At 34.4% G+C, this 19395-nt stretch overlaps 1 protein-coding gene and 1 long non-coding RNA gene across 3 annotated transcripts in view; one reads left to right on the forward strand and one right to left on the reverse strand.

The window, feature by feature from the left end:
- Window positions 1–19395, forward strand: part of LOC105226984 (ejaculatory bulb-specific protein 3) — a 47631-nt gene that overhangs the window by 26509 nt on the left and 1727 nt on the right. The gene's annotated exons all lie outside the window — the stretch shown is intronic.
- Window positions 9793–18134, reverse strand: LOC125777211 (uncharacterized). 2 transcript variants are annotated; one of them, XR_007422168.1, is made up of 5 exons: window positions 17792–18134; window positions 17605–17731; window positions 17363–17546; window positions 16793–17306; window positions 9793–16719 (listed from the first exon to the last, which is right to left on the reverse strand). It is a non-coding gene; the product is annotated as an uncharacterized LOC125777211 (long non-coding RNA). The 2 variants fall into 2 exon arrangements; XR_007422167.1 differs by having other exon boundaries at window positions 9793–17306.

A 19395-nucleotide genomic window follows, 5' to 3' on the forward strand; every position in this document is an offset into this window, starting at 1 on the left:
CACAATACAACATTACGATTTTTTTTTACTTTGCTGACGTTTAAGTCATGTGTTTTATGTCGTGCATGTTAAAACTAGGTAGCAAATTTTTAATAAACCAATTTATGTTATAACTAAATTAGCAAATAATATTTGGAACATAAGCATTTATTTCTGTACCCTGTTTCTAAGGTATCATAAGGTCAGATGAAAAGATTAATTATTTCAATATATGTATTTATATACATACATATGTACATTGTATTAATAAGAATAGGCTTGGCATAATAAACACTGTGTTATCAATGCTTCTCTTCGCAACTAAATTAATTCTCTTAGTTATATACCATACATAGTGTTTTGCATTGTATAAGTAGGAAAGAACAAAATCATTGAAGAAACTGCTTTTAGCTAGCTCGAATGTTAATAATGCTTTTGTATTAGCATATCTACCATTTCTAAATCGGCCTATAAAAATAAGATCAAAAATTACAAAATAACTAATTGCTCTGAACTATCTGAAAAAATACTGAACAATACTGAACAACAAATTACTGTTTTCAATTAAAAATATAATTGGTTAATTAAAAAGGTTACAAAATTTTGATTTCATGAAAACCTTAATTTTAAGTATACTAAGCAATTGGTTTAATGTAATGTCTGTGAAACTCTCCTTCATAACCAGCTAAAAATAATTTGGAATAATAATGGCAGGGTTTCTTATGTTAGCTTTAGTCAGAAGTTTAAAAGGCATCAAGATCCGAGGCGGAGGCCAAATTGGAGCTCTAGAGCTCGCATCCGGCACCTATCCAAACCGGGAAGGAATTGAGGGGCAACAACGGCTGGATGGTGTTCAGGCTGCAGGGGCCAGAGGAACCATACCACCAATAGCTGATACTCCTACGCAAAGAGTCCCGCGGTAACCCAAAGTGAATTCAAAAGCTTTGGTTTCTTTCCTAATAGAACCCAGGGCGGATAACCCAGAGTCTTTAGTAGAAGAAGGACGAAGAAGTCCAAACGGGCGTGTGTTTTATAATACTGGAAGAATAATAAAACGTCGAAAAGACGCTATTGATAAATTAATCAAACATGCTGATAAGAAGTTATTTAAGTACCTCTTCAAACGCTACGAAATCAGATAATAACCACGCCCACTCCCCATATAACGGTTACGTTCAAACCGACTAAAAGTGTTATAATTCACTGAATAAATCCGCCACAACTATTAGACTTCACAACCAATCAATTACGATAGTCCGCAATTTCACCCTCCACTGGAAGTTCTGATTCATCCGCAATTACGAGTACATTGTTCATGGGTATTTCCCCATTTTGACTATTTTCTCTAATCACAGGCCCTGCGACTTGTATTTCTGAAAAATTATCCAGATGTCCGGCTTTAATATTTTCTTCAAACATTAGATCGCTAGAATTAAAATGATTGTCAAATGCGTCCCGAATAATGTATGAACGGTCATTAACCAGTCCAATAATTCTTCCGTAATGCCATTCCCTTCGATTCTAAAAATTAAATTTAAAAAATGACCAAATCTCTTACCTTCAATAATGGCAGTGACTTCACATTTCGATCATAATAATATTTTTGTTTTTCTTTTTTTTTTATAGATTTTTACTTTAATAGCCTCCTCTTTGACATTGTTTCTGGCAAGCAATTGTTCCTTCCAAAGTATATTTCCGATGGAGTAAATTGCATGCTTGCGACCAGCGCAATATATTCCATAATTCTGTATTGAAATTGTTTTACTTCATTCGCCTCATAGCAACGTTTCAAAATATTCTTGGCAATTGCCACTCCCTTCTCAGCCAACCCATTGCTTTATGGATATCTTGGCCTTGAATAATTAAATTTGACATTAAAATCTCGAGAAAATTTTTCAAATTCCGACGAGTAGAACGTAACATTGCCACTTTTAATCGATTGACATCCGATAGTGTTAAAAATGGTACAAAATACCTCAATTAAATGTCCAGAAGTTTTGTTGTTTACCCTGGTCGCTACCAAAAAATTGGAATATGCGTCCAATATTGAGATATAGTCACGACCGGCATGTTCACATAAATCAACGGATGCAATATGATACGGATATTTGGGATTTATTTCCTGAACCAATGGATCTTTTTGTTTGTTCCGTTTGAATTTCTCACAAATGTTGCATGATGCAATTATTTCTTTAATTTTAGTGTTCATTCCTGGCCAAAAGTATAACATTATTGCTCTCGCAAGTGTTTTTTCAATCCCGAGATGTGATTCATGCAACCTCTTGACCATTTTTCTCCGTAACCTCGTTGGAATCGCCCTTAAACAATAAACCATTTTCAAAGTGTAGTTCTGATTTCACTTATGAAACTTTCGGCAAAAATCGTTCAGACGTATTTACACACATGTTTGAGGCTTTCATTCGAATTTAATAATCGCTATAAGCATTCAAAAATGTCTTTTGACACACAAGTCGATTTTGTAATCCGGTGAATATCTGCACTCATTTCGTCTCTAATCTCATCATCCTCCTCTCCTCCTGAGATCACGTCCAACTATGCACGAGAAAGACAATCAGCCAACAACATGCCTTTTCCGGGTTTATAAATGATTTTCATTTTCGGATATCTTAATAATACCATGAACATTCTTTGCAATCGTGATGTGACACCATCGATATCACGCAAGTCTGATGTTTTAAGTGGTTTGTGATCACTTTCAACTATGAAATCGCGTCCATAAATGAAATTTTTAAAACGCGTTCATGCAAAAACCACTGCCAAAAGTTTATTTTCAATTTGTGCTCACCTCTGTTCACTTTTGCTTAGGGTCCTAGATGCAAAAGCAATTGGGTGACTGTCTTGCAATAGGGACGATTCAAGTCCATCTTTTGATGCATCTGTCTGAATGACAATCGGGTTCTCCGAACCAAATATTTTTAAAACCGGGTCTGATGTGATAATCAACAATAACTTATCAAATTCAACACCCTTCAAACAGAACACCTTTTCCGGTTAATTTTCTCAATTCTGCCGCGAGGTTTGGCAGATTCGGAATAAACTTTGCCAGATACTTGCATAGACCCAACAAACCCAATACACCATGTTTATCAGTTGGTTTGAATCTTATCGCTCTATAAAACATGGCCGTTTGATCAATCCAAAACAGTGAATATTTTTTTATTTGTTAATTCCGAACTGAAATTGTCAATAGTTGGAATCAAGAAATGTTCGCGTCTAAGGCACTTATTAAGTGGTTTTGGATCCAAACAAATCCGCAAATCACCGTTTGATTTTTATACCACTTGCAAATTATTGACCCAGTCAGTTGGGTGAGACACTGGTGAAATGATTCGTCTGTCAACCATCCCATCAAGCATTGGTTTAAGTTTTTTAACTATTGTATCCCGAAAACGCCTTCGATAATGGACAACAAGTTTCGAATTTTTCTGCAAATGTATCATTATTTGCCCGGTATTTTTTCCAAGTCCAGTGAAAACATCGTTATGTTTACTGACAAACTGGTCCCTTTAATCCGAGAATCGAATCGATTCGATATTCAGTCTTTTAATTAATCCATGTTCAATGCATGTTTCAAGACCCAGTATCGGTTCAAATGTGCTATCAACAACAACAAAATCTACTATTCGCTCAAAATGAGATTTTACATCCAAAAGTTTAATTTCGACAGTAAAAAATGTTAACTTTACTATTGCTATAATCGAATACAGGGAAGTCATTTTGTTCATTGTTGATTTTGATTTTCATTTCCTTTACAATACTTAATAGAACGCAGTTGACATCCGCTCCCGAATCAATCTTAAATTTAACTAGTCTACTCCCTATTTGGTATGTCTTAGTCCATTTTTTTTTTATTTCGTCCGAATGAATTTATCCTAAAATTTGTATTTTTAATACTAAGTAACTTATTTTTTATATTTCGGTGTATTGTCGGCCCAGCTTACATTGTCAACCCGTTGTTTTTCCTTTAATTTGGATTCCGATGTACTTGCGTCCGATCTGGTTCCCTTTCTATGACGTAATCTTGCAAAAATTACCCTTTTTTGCTTTGACGTTAAAATGCCCTTGTTCACATTTGCTGCTTCAAATGTTTTGCACGTATCAATTACACGATCCAAATTTCATCCCGTCCGTCGAGCAATTTGAGCTGAAGTTTCTTATCAAAAACCCCAGGGATGATACGATCACGTAACATTCGATCTTCGTACGATAATTTGCTAGTGCAATTGAATTCACTACGATCGAAGAATTCACTGAACGGTTGATATTCTTTTTGCACCATGTTGTTAAATTTGTACGATTCCATTGTCAAATTCTTTTGCGGCAGACAATGTTCATCGAATGCTTTCATCACTTCACACAATGTGCGTTGTTTTGTTTCATCCACGTCATGCGCTGCTACATTGCCTGCTGCCGGTACATGTCTTTTTGTCGTGACTGTATCCAACAATGCATTTTGCGACCCATCATTTGGAAACAAAGTGTTGTACATGTTAGCACCTTTTGTCCCAATCAGCCACGCTGTCCTTGTCGTTTGCCATCAAGTAGACTTGAAAATCACATTTCCAGTTCTTCCAATCCGATGATAGATTCGCGCAATCTAATTCTCGAAATGGATTTCGTGTATCCGCCATTCTTGAAAAATAACGCGGTTTAAACGACTCAATCCATGAAATTTTACATCAATTTTCTTTTTCCGGCATTGTTTTATCCCGATGAATGTTCTTCTTTCCCCGATGATTAATTTTTTTGAAGATTTTTTCCGATGAAACTGATGTTTGCTTGACAACTTTATCTTTATAGAATAAATATTATAATTTGATTCATTAGTCACGATGTTTGTACGGCTTATTATGCGGTTCACGCTGAACTGATCTCATATGATAGCCGACAACTATTACAGGATTGCCATAATTTGTCAAATTAGACTTTCCATATACAAAACTTTTAAATTCCCTTTGATTCTTTCATTTTCAAAACAAATATTATCGAAGTTATCAAAATAAAACTTGTTCAAATAGTGCCCTCAAGGTATTTCATTTTACATCCAAAAATGATCGAAATATATCTACATATATCATTTTCAAATCAAATATACTATACTATATATTATTGTACTTATCAAAATAAAACTTGTTCAAATAGTGTCCTCAAGGTCTTTCATTTTACATCCAAAAATGATCGAAATACAATATATTTATAACTTGTGCCACCAATTGGTAAAACCCGTACTTCTATCGGCCATTATGTAAGAAATCGTAATGAAATTAAGAAAGAATTTCTTTCTGATAACAGTGTAACCTCTTGTCTTAACTGGATGAAATCAGGGCGATACTTTCCCCATTCTCCATATACCTGATATACAGATTTTTAAACAACCGCTTGACTTTATTCCTTACAAATTGGTTTTCATCTTAATGAAATTCAGAAAGTTTATACGATACTTCTGGTAATGATATGTCGTATCACTAAAATTCTAGCTCACATATATTATACCGTAAAGAAAATTTATACATTGGTCAATATACTTGTATAAGATATATTAACAAAATTATGTAAACCCCTTGGTGGTGCCAGCAGGCGGTACTAGCTAAGGTATGGGTACATATCCGTTCTTCTCTTGCTGATAACTTTATTTGCATATAACACTGAGAAAGGAGGTGTAAATCTACTGCTGCCATTGCTCCTGGGTACGTCCAGGGCGGTAGAGACTATGGGAAAGATAGCTAAGAAGCTTTCAATCGTAGAACTCATTGACAGATACAACTTGCACAGATAACGGAGGAATGGAAGAGGTAGAGCTGAAACTGCTTGATGCGCCTTTCGCATGATTAGATGGAGACCCGGGACCGCCTATGCCAACGTTCGTCGGTGTAGGTTGGTTTAATGGGTTGCATTTTATCCTTTCCGAAGACGAAGGTTCTCATAATTCGCAGGGTAAAATTTAAAGATGAACTGTGGCTCTTCAGGAAACAAAATACTGACGGAAGATTGGATCGTGCTGAATGTCACCTAATACGGCAAGAGGGATTGTAGCCAATACTACATCCTCCACCCTTGATATAATATACCAAAGGTTCTAGCTAGCGTGGGGCGTAGGTAGCGCGTACCTTTGTCTCAAGAAGCGCCTCTCAACCGATAAAAATGAAAACAGTCTAGAAGAGCGGAGGTGGAGAAAGATCAAAGAGAGCTCCTGAATGCATCTCGCTCATGTGCGCTCACGCCCCGACGAAAGAGAAGTGCAAGTGAACAAAGATGTTTTCAAAGAACACTTGGAGCGCACCTATGAGAGCTACCCCCGCCACGATGTCAAAATCGTGCTTCCTGACTTTATCGCCAGGGTGGGCAAAGGAGGTATCTTTGGCACAACCAGTGCTAAATTCAGTATGCATAATGAAACATCCCCAAATGAGTTGAAGCTGATCGACTTCTCCCGGGCCATTAATATGGTTTTTTATAGTACTAAATTCCATCATAAGCAAATTCATCGAGCGGATCGAAAAGCCAACAACCACCACCTCTGTGCAGCAATTGGTTTTGAAAAAAAGTAAAAGAACAGCAGGTATGATGAGGAATGCAGTGTCGCAGCGGAGAAAAAACATACTGCCTACCTCGACACGTTTCAATCGACCCCGTACGGGATGGGATAGAGACCGAGAGCTGAAGGCGGAAGTTAGACGCATTTGCAGACAAAATACGAGAGGCCGAAATGTATGAGTTCGAAGCGTGTGACAAGCTTTGCGACGAAGGTAAGCTCGCAAATTTTACAAAAAGATATGGCGACGAACAGCAGGTTTCAAACCGGACAATACACTTGTAGAACCTTAGAACCACAGAGGTGATCTACTGACCGATGGCTAGAACATCCTGCAATTATGGAGGGAACACTTCTCCAACCTACTGAATGGCAGCAAAACCATAGCACCAAGGGTGGTGAGCCCTATTCTCCAATCGACGACGATGAAGCGGACTTTCCATTGCCCGATGGACGAAAGCATGCCCGATGATAGGAGTTTATGTGTACTCTTTCCAATCCACAATCACATTTATCGTGGGAGTTCTATCGAGCGTATTGTGTGATGCCCACCGTCAACAAACTGATTGGACCTTACCTGGAAAATCAACAGCCGACGAGATATTCACTATGCACCAAATCTTGGAATAGACCCATGAAAAGAGGATCGACACACACCATCTTTTCGTCGATTTCAAAGTTGCTTTTGACAGCGGGAAAAGAAGCTGCCTTTATGCCGCGATATCTGAATTTAGTATCCTCGCAAAACTAATACGACTGTGTAAACTGACGTTGAGCAAAACCAAAAGTTCCGTCAGGATCGGGAAGGACTTCTCCGAGCCGTTCGATATAAAACAAGGTTTCAGACAAGGCTACTCCCTATCGTGCGACTGGAGATACTGAGACTGAGTAGGCAATTGAAAAGTAAAGTCATCTTTCGACGAACAAAGACTAAACTCTATAAGTCACTCAATTTTCCCGTCCTGATATATAGTGCAAAGGCACGACGATACAAAATCTGAGATATTAAAAATTTTCGGGAGAAAAGCCTTGCCTATTGACAACGGCGAATATAGTATGAGCTGTATGAGTTATACGATGACAGAGGAAGAGGAAGACCTCCTCTCCTTTGCAAAGATCTAGTAGAGAAGGGCCTGGCTACACTTGGAATCTCCAATTGGCGCCAAACAAAAGTTGGAAAATTTGTTTGTCCATTCTGAAAGAAAACTTGCGCTCCAGAATGAATTTGCGGAAAAAATGGGTATAAGCAAGCGATTTTTTTGTTTCATGAGGGCAATGACCGTACAATCCATGATGTTAACAAAACATTAGCCAAACAAAGAAAACAAATATTTCCTGTTTTTATTAAAATAAATGACGGAAAGTTAACAAAAACACTCCCAAAGAGAGGCAAACCCATTCAAAAATTTAATTTTATTCTAAAAACATATTTCTAGAAATATTAGATTGTATCGAATTTTTATATTCGAAACATTTCCCATGGTCTCTCAACTTTATTTTAATGTTTCCAAATTGTTGTTAAAAAAATGTTTTACCTTTCTATGGATTTGTACTTAATAACTGATTAGTTATAAATAAAATAGTTCTTCTGAAATTATTCAGGAAAATTATTAAAAGAAATGGAAATTACCCCATTTCGGTTCAACTACATTAATGTTTAACTACAACTGCTTGTTAGCAGTTGAATCTTTTTGATACTCTAGTCAACCCTAATACCACAGAATTGAAAACCGTAACACCAAAAAATGTTAAGTTTGACAACATTTTAACCGAAATATTTTAAAGGTTGTATATAGGTTGCATAGTACCGTATTTCAAAACTTCAACCAAAATGCAGTTCGGTTGAAAAGCAGTACTAATAAAGCTATGCGAATAATCCTTGTTTGTAACATAAAAAGTGAGTATAACATTCCATAAAATGAACTGGTTGAAATACAAGAAATACGTCCGCAGCCACATATATTTTGAATACAGATTAAAATTAGAAAAGGACTTTGAGCAAAGCATACGCGAATTTAATATAACTAAAGCGCTTATTTTAGCAACACCAAAAAAGGTGAGCTAGACGGGAATGGCGATCAAATCGATCTCATTTTACTCAAATGCAATTGAAGGATATTTTGCGTAAACTAAAAAAGCACTGGTAGACACATAATTTGTAACATAACAATTCTTTAGTGTTTCTAATGCAGCTTGATACCCTAAAGTCAAACTTGAAAACAGAATTTTTCTATCACCCACAGGTGTTCTGTAACCTGCGACTTTAGATTTTACAATGCATAAAATTTCATTGTATTGCATCATCTCATATTTTCAAGCGATCAGGGACTTATCCGGTTTTGCCTGCTTGTTTGAAGTAAAGCGCATATTTTATGATCATTTTATTTTACAAAATTTATCAGTGGACTAACGGAGCTCAAATCGGTTTCGCGTTCTATGTTTGTAATTACTATATTTAAGATTTTTAGGTACAATTCCTAGGCAGTGCGTAATAGTACCAACAGTTTTTGTTATGTGTGCGGAGAACTAACTTTTAAATCGCAAAAACGTAAATTTACTCCGCTGTGCTAACAGCTTACGAACTGTATTTTGGTGTTAAAGTTGGGGCCGAGACAAAACATGGGCTCCTCATATCTTTTGCAAACTTCTGTAACATTGTTAACAGCTTGGTTAAAAGGTTCAAATCGTAAAATGCCCTTGCTGTGCCAATGGTTTGGAGAGAACCTAAAGATCATGTTACAGCCTGCTATTTTTGCCTCACGAATATTAAAGGTATTGGACCGAAGTCTAAACATACGGTTAAGTACTGTAATTTACAATCAGCTTTAAGACCTGTTCAGACTTCCTATTCCAAAAGCACCAGAATCTTGGAGTCTCGATGAAGAACTAGAATCAACTAGCTTTCAAGTTATGTTACTGGAACCGCAAAGAAAATGACAAGCGATTCTTTATTTAATTTACCAGGATGTTCAACAGTGCCGCATCTAATTTTACAGGGTGAACTTAATGACTTTATTCAAGATCTAAGCTTTTCATAATCGCAATAGGAATTTTTAGCATCCAAACTAAAAGGTTGGAACCTTCTCAAAAGTGATGCAAATGTTACTTTTTACAGAAAAAGGCGGAAAGACCTCACTAATTGCTTTCTTCAAGAAGGGGATATAGTATACTGTTGAGCAGTTAATCTTTTGTTTAACGCACTAGGATAAAAACATGATCCACGAGATTGGCGTCTATTCATTGATTCTTCTAAACTTAATTTAAAGGCGGTATTGGTTCATAACGGTAACAAATATTCATCTGTGCCATTTTAGAGCACATCCGTTATGGTTGGACAATATGTGGAGACCTAAAAGTAATAGTCCTTCTTCTTGGAATGCAACTAGAATATACGAAATATTGTTGCTTCCTTTGTGAATTTGACAGCTGTGTGAGAGACTGTCATTATGTACAGAAGCAGTACAGTTGATCCCAAAAAGGTATTAAATTGGGTTTAATGAAGAATTTTGTTAAGACAATGGACAGAAATGGAAGAGGGTTCTCGTACATAGGGAACGGTTCCACCTTGGCAATGGTACCAAGTGAAGTGGAGAGTCAGTTTGTTTGCCGATTACTGCGGGACATTGTTAAGGAATACTCCAGAAACAAAATAAGGTACTTTTTGGTTAATAAATTCATATAACAATAATATATCTATCGTTTTTTTTAACAAAATCCTCGTAGCAAAAATACTATAAGTGATAGAAGAAATAATAAACACTTTGTTCTGTTCATGTCACAAAAAACAAGTGGATTATTGTTTACCAGTGTTATTAATCAACAAGCAAAAATTCTAGAGAAAAAAAATTAAGTCACCGGTAGATTCCAACCAACCGCCCATAAGAGGCGTGATTAGTAATAGGGCCCGAAGTGATGAGGAAAAGGCAACTTGCTTTGCAAACCACTTGGAGAAGGAGTTTCGACCTAATTGTCCAAAAAACACCTTACCCTGCAAACTTTGCCCGGCACTGCTACCAAGTCGCTCTTGTCTATTAAGACTTAAATTTTTTAAATTAAAAATATTATAAAAGAAATTAATCCAAAAAAGTCATAAAGACACGATCAAATCATTCTAAAATGTCAATAAAGCTACCAAATAATGCTCTAATATTGTTCTCCTTATTTTTTTGACTTTTTACTTCACACTGTAGAGCAAATAAATAGATTTCGAGTACATAGGATTTTTTATAGAAAACTTACTGCTAAAGTAGCTAATTTCGTATTCGATGAACGATCGATAAGGGCTGGTATACCTCAGGGGAGTGTGCCCAACTCTACATACATATTTACCTCGTATACAGTAGACCATCCAACTGGTAATAATGTGTTGAAATTATTATAAAACGAGGTAATAAAGCCGATTTGGATGTATGGTGTTTAACTATGAGGTACGAACTGTGTAACCGGCTCCCCCGACAGCCGGGTTTAATTAAACGAAACGGTCCCGGATTTTTATTCGGTCAACTCGGTACAACAATTGTAACAAAAATATTCACAAAGATCTAATTGCTATGATAAATCAAGAAGGAGAGGACTCTATCAGCTCATGTCTTGGTACAATCAAAACCGCTCAAAAAGATAATATCTACCAGCCTTCTAAAGGGCAAAGTAGGCTCTAGTAAAACCTTGAACTCGTCTCATTTTAAATATAATATTTACATATCTACTTATATATGTATGTATAAGTTAATATTTGTATATAAATGTAGTGCATTCGCAGCCAAGAATGCCACATGAAACGGCCATGTAAATACCAATGTGTCGAGACGACAAAGCGCAAAAAACAGCTCCCGAAACTCCAATACATTAAAAAAATTATCACGTAAATAACACAACATGAAAATCATTAGTCCTTTGCGTAAGAGAGAGATGAAATATCAATTGAACCTTAATAAACTCTTAAAAAATTTAAAAGAAACTTGTAGTACCGCAGTTGGGTACTTACCAAATTTTGTCACCTAGGTAGTGTGCAAGTAATTACTTCAATATAATTTATAAATAAATATTGGTGAGCGTAACTTTGAATCTTTGCCACTCTGCCATCTTACGAAGAATTGTCGGCATCTATGACTTTGATGTGCTAAAACCCCGCAATTTTATAATTAAACCATTAAATTGTGGGTATGGTAGCTGATCCCTATTACGGAGAACTATTAAATACCTTTTAAGCTTAAAAAGACTTTGCAAAACCTTTACAAAGAGAAGTCAGAAGTTAAAAAAGTACTAGTATGTTTTGTAAATAATTTAAAAAAATTGTGTCCAGATATATACAAATGCATTTGCTTTTTAAATTTCGCACCATGAAGAGCGAACTATAAAAAAGTTTAATAAACGTTATTTCCGGTGTATAGGGTTAAATTTTTAACTTTACATTCAAATTTTAAAAATGATTCATGAGTAATTTGTAGATAGTTAGTTCAAAACATTTAAGATACTGAAAAAGGGTAGATCCATAAATAAAATAGTAAACAATTTATGTATTTGTTTATATTAACCCGTCTACGCTGTTTTTCTAGATTACAAACTGAATTGCATGCCACATACTTTTTCCCATTCCTCTCGTTGCGATATGCCAGTTGGAGCACAAAACATTGGTATGTTGCTTTCGTGCTTTGTTTTGCATAAGCAGCAAGTATTCGGAAGTAGAAGAATATAATTATTTAAAAATATGTTGTTTTTGATTGTGATTTGTTTACTTTCGAGTTTAAAAATTTGAATTTTTTGACAAATCAATCGCAATATACATATCAAATAAGCGTAAAGTAAATATCGTAAGTATACTTATTTTACTTTGTTAAATACACTTTGGGTAGATCATTATTATTTTTTAAGAAAAATACTTATAGTTTTTATTATAAACATTTGCAAGCTCTATTCGTAACGTACATTCTAACGTGGCAAGAGGAACATTTCTCCATTAAATTGTCCAGTTAAAATGTTGCTACAATAATATTTCCCGTAATCTTTTTGACCAAACGTTTACCGTTGTAGAATTGAGGTGGATTGAAATTACTTCTTCTTTATTGCCAATTCGTATTCGAATGATGGTGATCATATAACATTTAATAATATGTACAATATTAATAAGCTTAATAGTAATATAATAATGTAATGTTTACATGTTTAATATATCTATTGTATATTAAAAAAATAAAAAAATCACAGATTTTTAATTATCGCAGCATATTTCTCTCTATCTCTCGCCACATCTATAAGGTTGTTTCTGGATTCCTGTTCATTGTCGAATGTTTCGAAGCCACAAAAGTTGTTTACGGCCAATACCCCGTTTTCCTTCAATTTTTCCTTGGATAATTATTTGTAGAAGCTCATACTTAGAGCCCTCATAATATGTCCTAGGTAGGCTGCTTTTCTTTGTTTTATGGTCTTTAACAACTCTCTATTGCGGTTCACTCTTCTCAATACTTCACTGGTTGTAACTCTATCTGTCCATGGGATTTTTAGGATTCTTCTAATAAGCCATAGCTCGAAGGACTCTAGCTTGTTCATATCTGTAATTTTTAGAGTCCACGTTTCCATCGCATAGAGAAGCACTGACCAAACATAGCATTTTAAAAAACGTATTTTGGTTGTGATGTTGAGGTCATGAAATTACGCTGAATAATAATAGTTGAACAATTTTCAATCGAATATTGTGGTTATACATGTCTAGATAATTTACGTTTTTCATTTTCATCAACAGTAGTATCGAATAATTTAAAATGCATCTGATAACCTGATAACAACTTTGGCCGCTAATGTAACCTGATTACCGAGCCATTTATTCATTTTTATTTTAAGGCATATACTCCCAATTAATCCATAGCTTTTAAATTTGAAACGCAAGCTCCAACCTATTAAAACTGGAAGTAAAACGCTAAAATGGCATTTTTACATGGAGTTGTAAATTAGTGATTAAAATCAACTACTGATTAAGTTTCATTATAAATATTCTTAAAACATGTTTATGAACGTTTTATATACGATTTATTTCTGTTCAAAAATTTTAAGTTCATGTGTTCAAAGTCGGTGTACTGCATAATTTAAAAACTACTGCAAAATCCTTTTCATATTTAGGGTATTCCACCAAACTCGTAAATGTACAAACTTATAAGTTCAAAAATTTACGCTTTAGTTTTTTGGAACGCTCCTTTTTTTCATACGTATAAAAGCCGCGTAAATAGGTATTTTGACTTTTCTGTCAGTGTTGCATTTGAAAAACCAAATCCAGGGTTAATTTAGAAGAGAAATTTCTGTATAAGTGCGTGCGTTTAGTTAAAAAATTACTTAAAAAGAATTAAAATCTTAGAAAATGCCACGAAAAAGTGAAAAAAGAAAACTATGTGAAAATATTGATAACAATGCACTCAACAATTTGTCGATGTTACTTGTATTTGGATCAAGTGATGGTTTGCTTAATTACTTTCTGAGAGAATGCACGCATTTAAATGATTTCTTTTATATTTACAGAACGAAATCAAGAAGAAGTGGAAGATGAAATCCTTGAAGAATGGGCATTCTTCTATGATATTTTGCCAAATTTAGACGAAAACCGGTTTCGACAATTTGTTAGAATGAATCGGGCAAATTTTGAAATTGTACTAAAACTGATAGAAGATGATGTTCTCTTTAACGGAGCAAGTTCCGACAAACAATTTCCCGTTGCTATGCAACTCGCCATTGTTTTATATCGTCTCGGTTGTAATGGAGAAGGTGCATCAGTTGCAAAAATTGCTAGTTTTTTTGGGATAGGTGATGGAGGAACCATTCAAAGAGTTACTGAGCGAGTCTTTCAAGCAATATTAAAAATAAAGCAAAGGTTTTTGTTTTGGCCTGATGATAATGAGCGGCAAAGTATTGTCAGAAATACTTTTTTTGAATTGCCGCATTGTATTGGATATGTTGATGGCACAGAAATCAAATTAGCTGAAAAACCTAGCGACGATCCCGAGTCATATTTTTCGCGAAAGCATGTATATTCTCTAAAAGTTCAAGCAGTATGTGAGTATAAACTGAGAATCCGTCACATGGTTCTAGGATATCCAGGTAGCGTTCACGATAGCAGAATCTATAATAACTGTGAACTGGCATTGAAACCATCGGATCATTTAAGCGGCGATGAATGGATAGCAGCCGATAGTGCGTATAAACTAACGAATACGGTTATAACCCCATTATAACAAATTCCAACGATTGCACTTTGCAACAAAGAAATGAGTTCAACAATACCCATTCCAAGTATCGTGTGCGTATTGAAAATTGCTTTGAAATTTTGAAGGAAAGGTTTAACTCCCTCAAAGAAATAAAAATCCAAATTGAAGATGACGCAAATGTAAGGCTTGCTTGCCGGTGGGTTCTTGTTTGCGCCATTCTACATAACATTATAATTGAGCAAGAAAATGGTGATACATTTGATATCGAAAACTTTGTTTTGGAAAAGCCAAACAATATGGTTAAAAGCTATTGCTGTCGGCGAAAGCCAGCAACCAAAATGCCTTAAATTAACAACTTTTAATTTGATTTCATATTTTAAAGCATTAGAAACTGTTAAGGTCTTCTTTATTTGTATATACAGTGGCGGACAAAAGTCTACATACACTCCCTATTTCCATTGATATGAGAGTACAAAATGTTTGATACAGTTTTATTCTAATATTTATTATAATAACAATTAACTAAAAAAAATTCATTATTTAACATAAAACAACAAATTTATGGAAGAAAAACTCAAAAATTGCTTTGACAAAAGTCTACATACAGTTCTAATCTCCTACTTTGTACATTGCAATATTAACAGTAAGGTAACGTTAGCCTTTTTCTTTTATTTCAATATGTTTATGGTTTGATATTTATTGAATTTAGTTGTGGTTTAAACATTTCAATAGCTATAATGGCTCCGTGAAATGAAATATCAATTGATGTAAGAAATTTGGTGATAAAAGAAAGAAAAGAAAAAAATCATATGGTGAAATTTCTAAAATTTTTAACTTGAGTCGAGCAACAGTACAGACAATTCTAAAAAACTTTAAAAATAATGGTTCCAACGAAAATAAACCGCGCAGTGGACGCCTGATTCCCAACGAAGTAGACCAAAATCCAAAAGTAAATGCTCCAAATATAGCCGAACGCATAGTAAGTACATCACAAATGAGTATCCAACCAAAAACAATAAAAAAACTCTAAACGATAACGGATTCCACAGTAGAACACCACGGAAGAAACCTTTTATTGCTGAAAAACCCGTAAACTTCGTTTAAAGTTCACCAAAAAACGCAAAGAAAAGGAAATGGATTTTTGGAAAAAAGTTTCATTTACAGATGATTCTAAATTCACCCTTTTTGGTAGTGATGAAAGGGCAAAAATTTGAAGGAAAACTATCGCCACGCTTGAACCGAAGAACGTAGTATAAATTGTGAAGCTCGGTGGCGGCAGCGTAATGGTTTGGGGAGCTGTTGCGGCCTCTGGAGTTAGAAATTCGGACTTTATCGAAGGTGAAATGGACGGTTGTAAGAATAAGTCTCTGTTGGAACATAATTTGAAGCCTTTGGTGGATAATTTAGGGCTCGGTTCCAGTTGGATATTTCAACAAGATAACGATCCGATGCATGCGGCGCAAATTGTTAAGGACTGTTTGCTTTATTATACTCCAAGGCAATTAAATACACCACCTCAAAGTCCAAATATGAATATTATTGAACATGTCTGGGAGATTTTGGAGCGTAGAATTAGAAAGCACCAAGTTTCTAGCTCTGCCATACTCTAAGAGCGCATATTGGGACCTTGGAACAGCATTACATCTGCAGTGTTGACAAATTTAGCAGAATCAATGCCACGGCGTCTTCAAGCAGTTATAGATGCCAATGGGGACCCAACTAAATACCAAAACGTCTTAATAACTAGCATTTTATAAAGTTTTTCGCACTGAATTAAGATATTTTTGTACTGTATGTAGACTTTTGTCAACACAATATTTGAGTTTTTATTCCATAAATTTGTAGTTTTATATTAATTAACGGATTTTTTAAGTTTGTTGTTATTAGAAAGAAGATTAGAATAAAACTGTATCAACACATTTTTCTAAAAAGTTTTTGTACTCTCACATCGAAGAAAACAGGGGGTGTATGTAGAGTATGTCCGCCACTGTATGTAATCTTTAAAGACACAAAATATACGTGAGGATTAAAAAGTTCTTATGCTTTTTTATATTTTAACTCTAGTTCATACATTTTGAGTTTTTCTTCTCTTTCATTTTCTAATTTCATTTTCGCCGAAACAAGTCGTTCATCACGTTCAATTTCTAGCTTTTTCATCTCCAATTCCTGTTTTTCTTTTTCTTTCATTCAGTCAAATTTTTGCTTCTCCAAGTCCAATTTTGCTTCAAGCATTCCTTGTAATACGCCGGCAGAGCTTGCATTCGGATTTTGCTTTTTCTTTAGGCTGTGTTTCGATGTCATTCTTTTTTTTAAATTCTCAATCTCTGAGTCGCCGTTGAAGCTGCTTGCATTGTTCGATGACAATTCCAGTGATAAATGAACGTCTGGCTGTGGAGTATCGGGCGGAATAGGAGTACTGGCTGATATACGTGAACTCGAGTAACTATTTGACATATCATCAACATTATCAAATAAAAAAACCTCCTCGCTGTCTTCATAGAGGAAATCTATATTGCTACTCTCAATTATAACCGTAGGGTTCACGTTCAGTATTTCGAAGAAGGGACAAATATTTTGAATGTAGTCTGCGAAATTTGGTTTAATTTAATTTCGTATTTAAAAGACAAAGAAAATAAAATACCCTTGACGCTTTCTTCTTCTCCATTTTCAATTAATCCAGCTCCTGTTTGACTACGCCATTTCACGGCCTCCATATATACTCCATTTAAATAGCGCATTTTGCTCTTCATCACTTTCCAATTAATGTTTGCGAGCAAAGGGCACTTATCAGATATTTTCGAATAAAATTTTTGTGCAATAGGCTTCTGTATAAAAAAAAAGTATGCATTTATAAGCCAATGAAAAAAAAAATAAGATACGAACCTCAAATGACTCCGGACGGTCTTTTTTTTTCCGCGCACTTCCTCCAAAGGCTTCTAGTTTGCTCACTGCTCCAACGATGTGTTGGTGCTGCTCGGAAGCGCTTAGCTTTGACCTTTTCTTCTAATTCCTGAATATAAAATGTATTTCTGCAATTTTCATCTTCACGAGAAATTTAAGTAATACTTACTGATGCACTACAAAGGTTTCAGATGGTTTTTATTTATTTAAATTAAACAAAATTTTGCAACAAGCTCATATGTTTGACCGTTCTTTTTTTCTTTGAAAGTAGTGTTGCCTGCACTAAAAACTTTACTTTTTTGAAGCATTAAATGTAAATTATTTTAATGGCAACACTAAAACAAAATATCAGTTTATGAAGCAAATACGCGGCGAATTTGCCTCATAGTTTTATACGAAACGCGTAAACTTCTTTTCATACAAATTTTGACAGCTCATTTATAAGGCACAGAATTTTACGTGTTTAAGAACTTTATGAGGCATTTACGAGTTTGGTGGAATACCCTAATTAAGTATACTATTTCTGTACACAATTTACGAAGAAGTGCCAGAGAATTTTTTTTTCAAATTTATTAATATTTTTTATACTTTAATAGCTAACTTGTCGGTTTTCAATTTAAAATGTTCTAAAAATTTCAAAATTGAACTTTTGGAAAACCATCTCGGCGTACATGGCGAAAATTTGTAGCATGACACAAACTACAAAAATCATGCGAGTTTATGCTCGATTTAATATTAACCAAAATTATTTGTCGCCCCACTTAGCTTTCCGTAATAACTATATGGTACATAGCCACAGATAGATAATCATATAATATCCTTACTAATTAAAAAGTTTAAATTAGAGTGGAAATTGTATAAAATTATTATTTATACGATACATTCTTTTACTACAAGTAATTTTAACCGTAAAGTACTGCTGCAGTCTATGTTGAATGCGTTGTGACGATTTTATGTAGAAGCTTGAGTCATATTTTTGTTGTACGTGACAATATTTTGAATTTACTCCAAGGTCCAACACACTCTCCGATCTGGTTTTCAGTACGAACTGCATGTCAACCTTTGACAAGCATCACAAAGTATATGACCTGTTTTTTAATATAAAAATTTAATATAAAAAACATATTAATAAAAATTTAATTGGAATTTTAATTAGGGAAAGTTCCAAGATCCATTTTTTGTTTACTGCATCTCATAATAGAATATTTATTTTCGATGTTTCGATGTATATAAATTGACATTAATTGTTTTGGTATTTATTATAAATTTTTTTTTAATGACTTTTACAGATACATATAAATTTTATATATGTAAGTTTTTATATTTATATGTATCTTCAAAACTCATTCAATCAACGACTAATTACGTATGTATATTGTTATTTATTTATTGACATTTAACCTCATACATATATAAGCATTAACACAAGAAGCTATTACGCTTAGATTATTCAAATATTTTTGTTGTTTTGTTTCCACGTCAAAGTTGCTTTTATATGTTTTCCCCCGAAATTTCAATGGCAAGTCACTTCAGCACATACAGTGTAAAAAGATAAATAAAACAATATTTTAATTACATAAGGAAGACGAAAGAAGCTTTATTTAAACTTTTTTTGAAATCCGGTTTGGCTACGAGCATTGTACACTGAGAACATTTTTCAATTTAATTTAAACTATTAATATGAATTCTTTTTATACAATCTCAGTCAGAAAGTTTAGTAATTCTTGTTTATCAACCGTTTATTGTACTAACGAAATTGAGTATCTACTTAAA

Source organism: Bactrocera dorsalis, chromosome 3 (assembly GCF_023373825.1).
Source record: "Bactrocera dorsalis isolate Fly_Bdor chromosome 3, ASM2337382v1, whole genome shotgun sequence".
NCBI classification, from domain to species: Eukaryota; Metazoa; Arthropoda; class Insecta; order Diptera; family Tephritidae; genus Bactrocera; species Bactrocera dorsalis.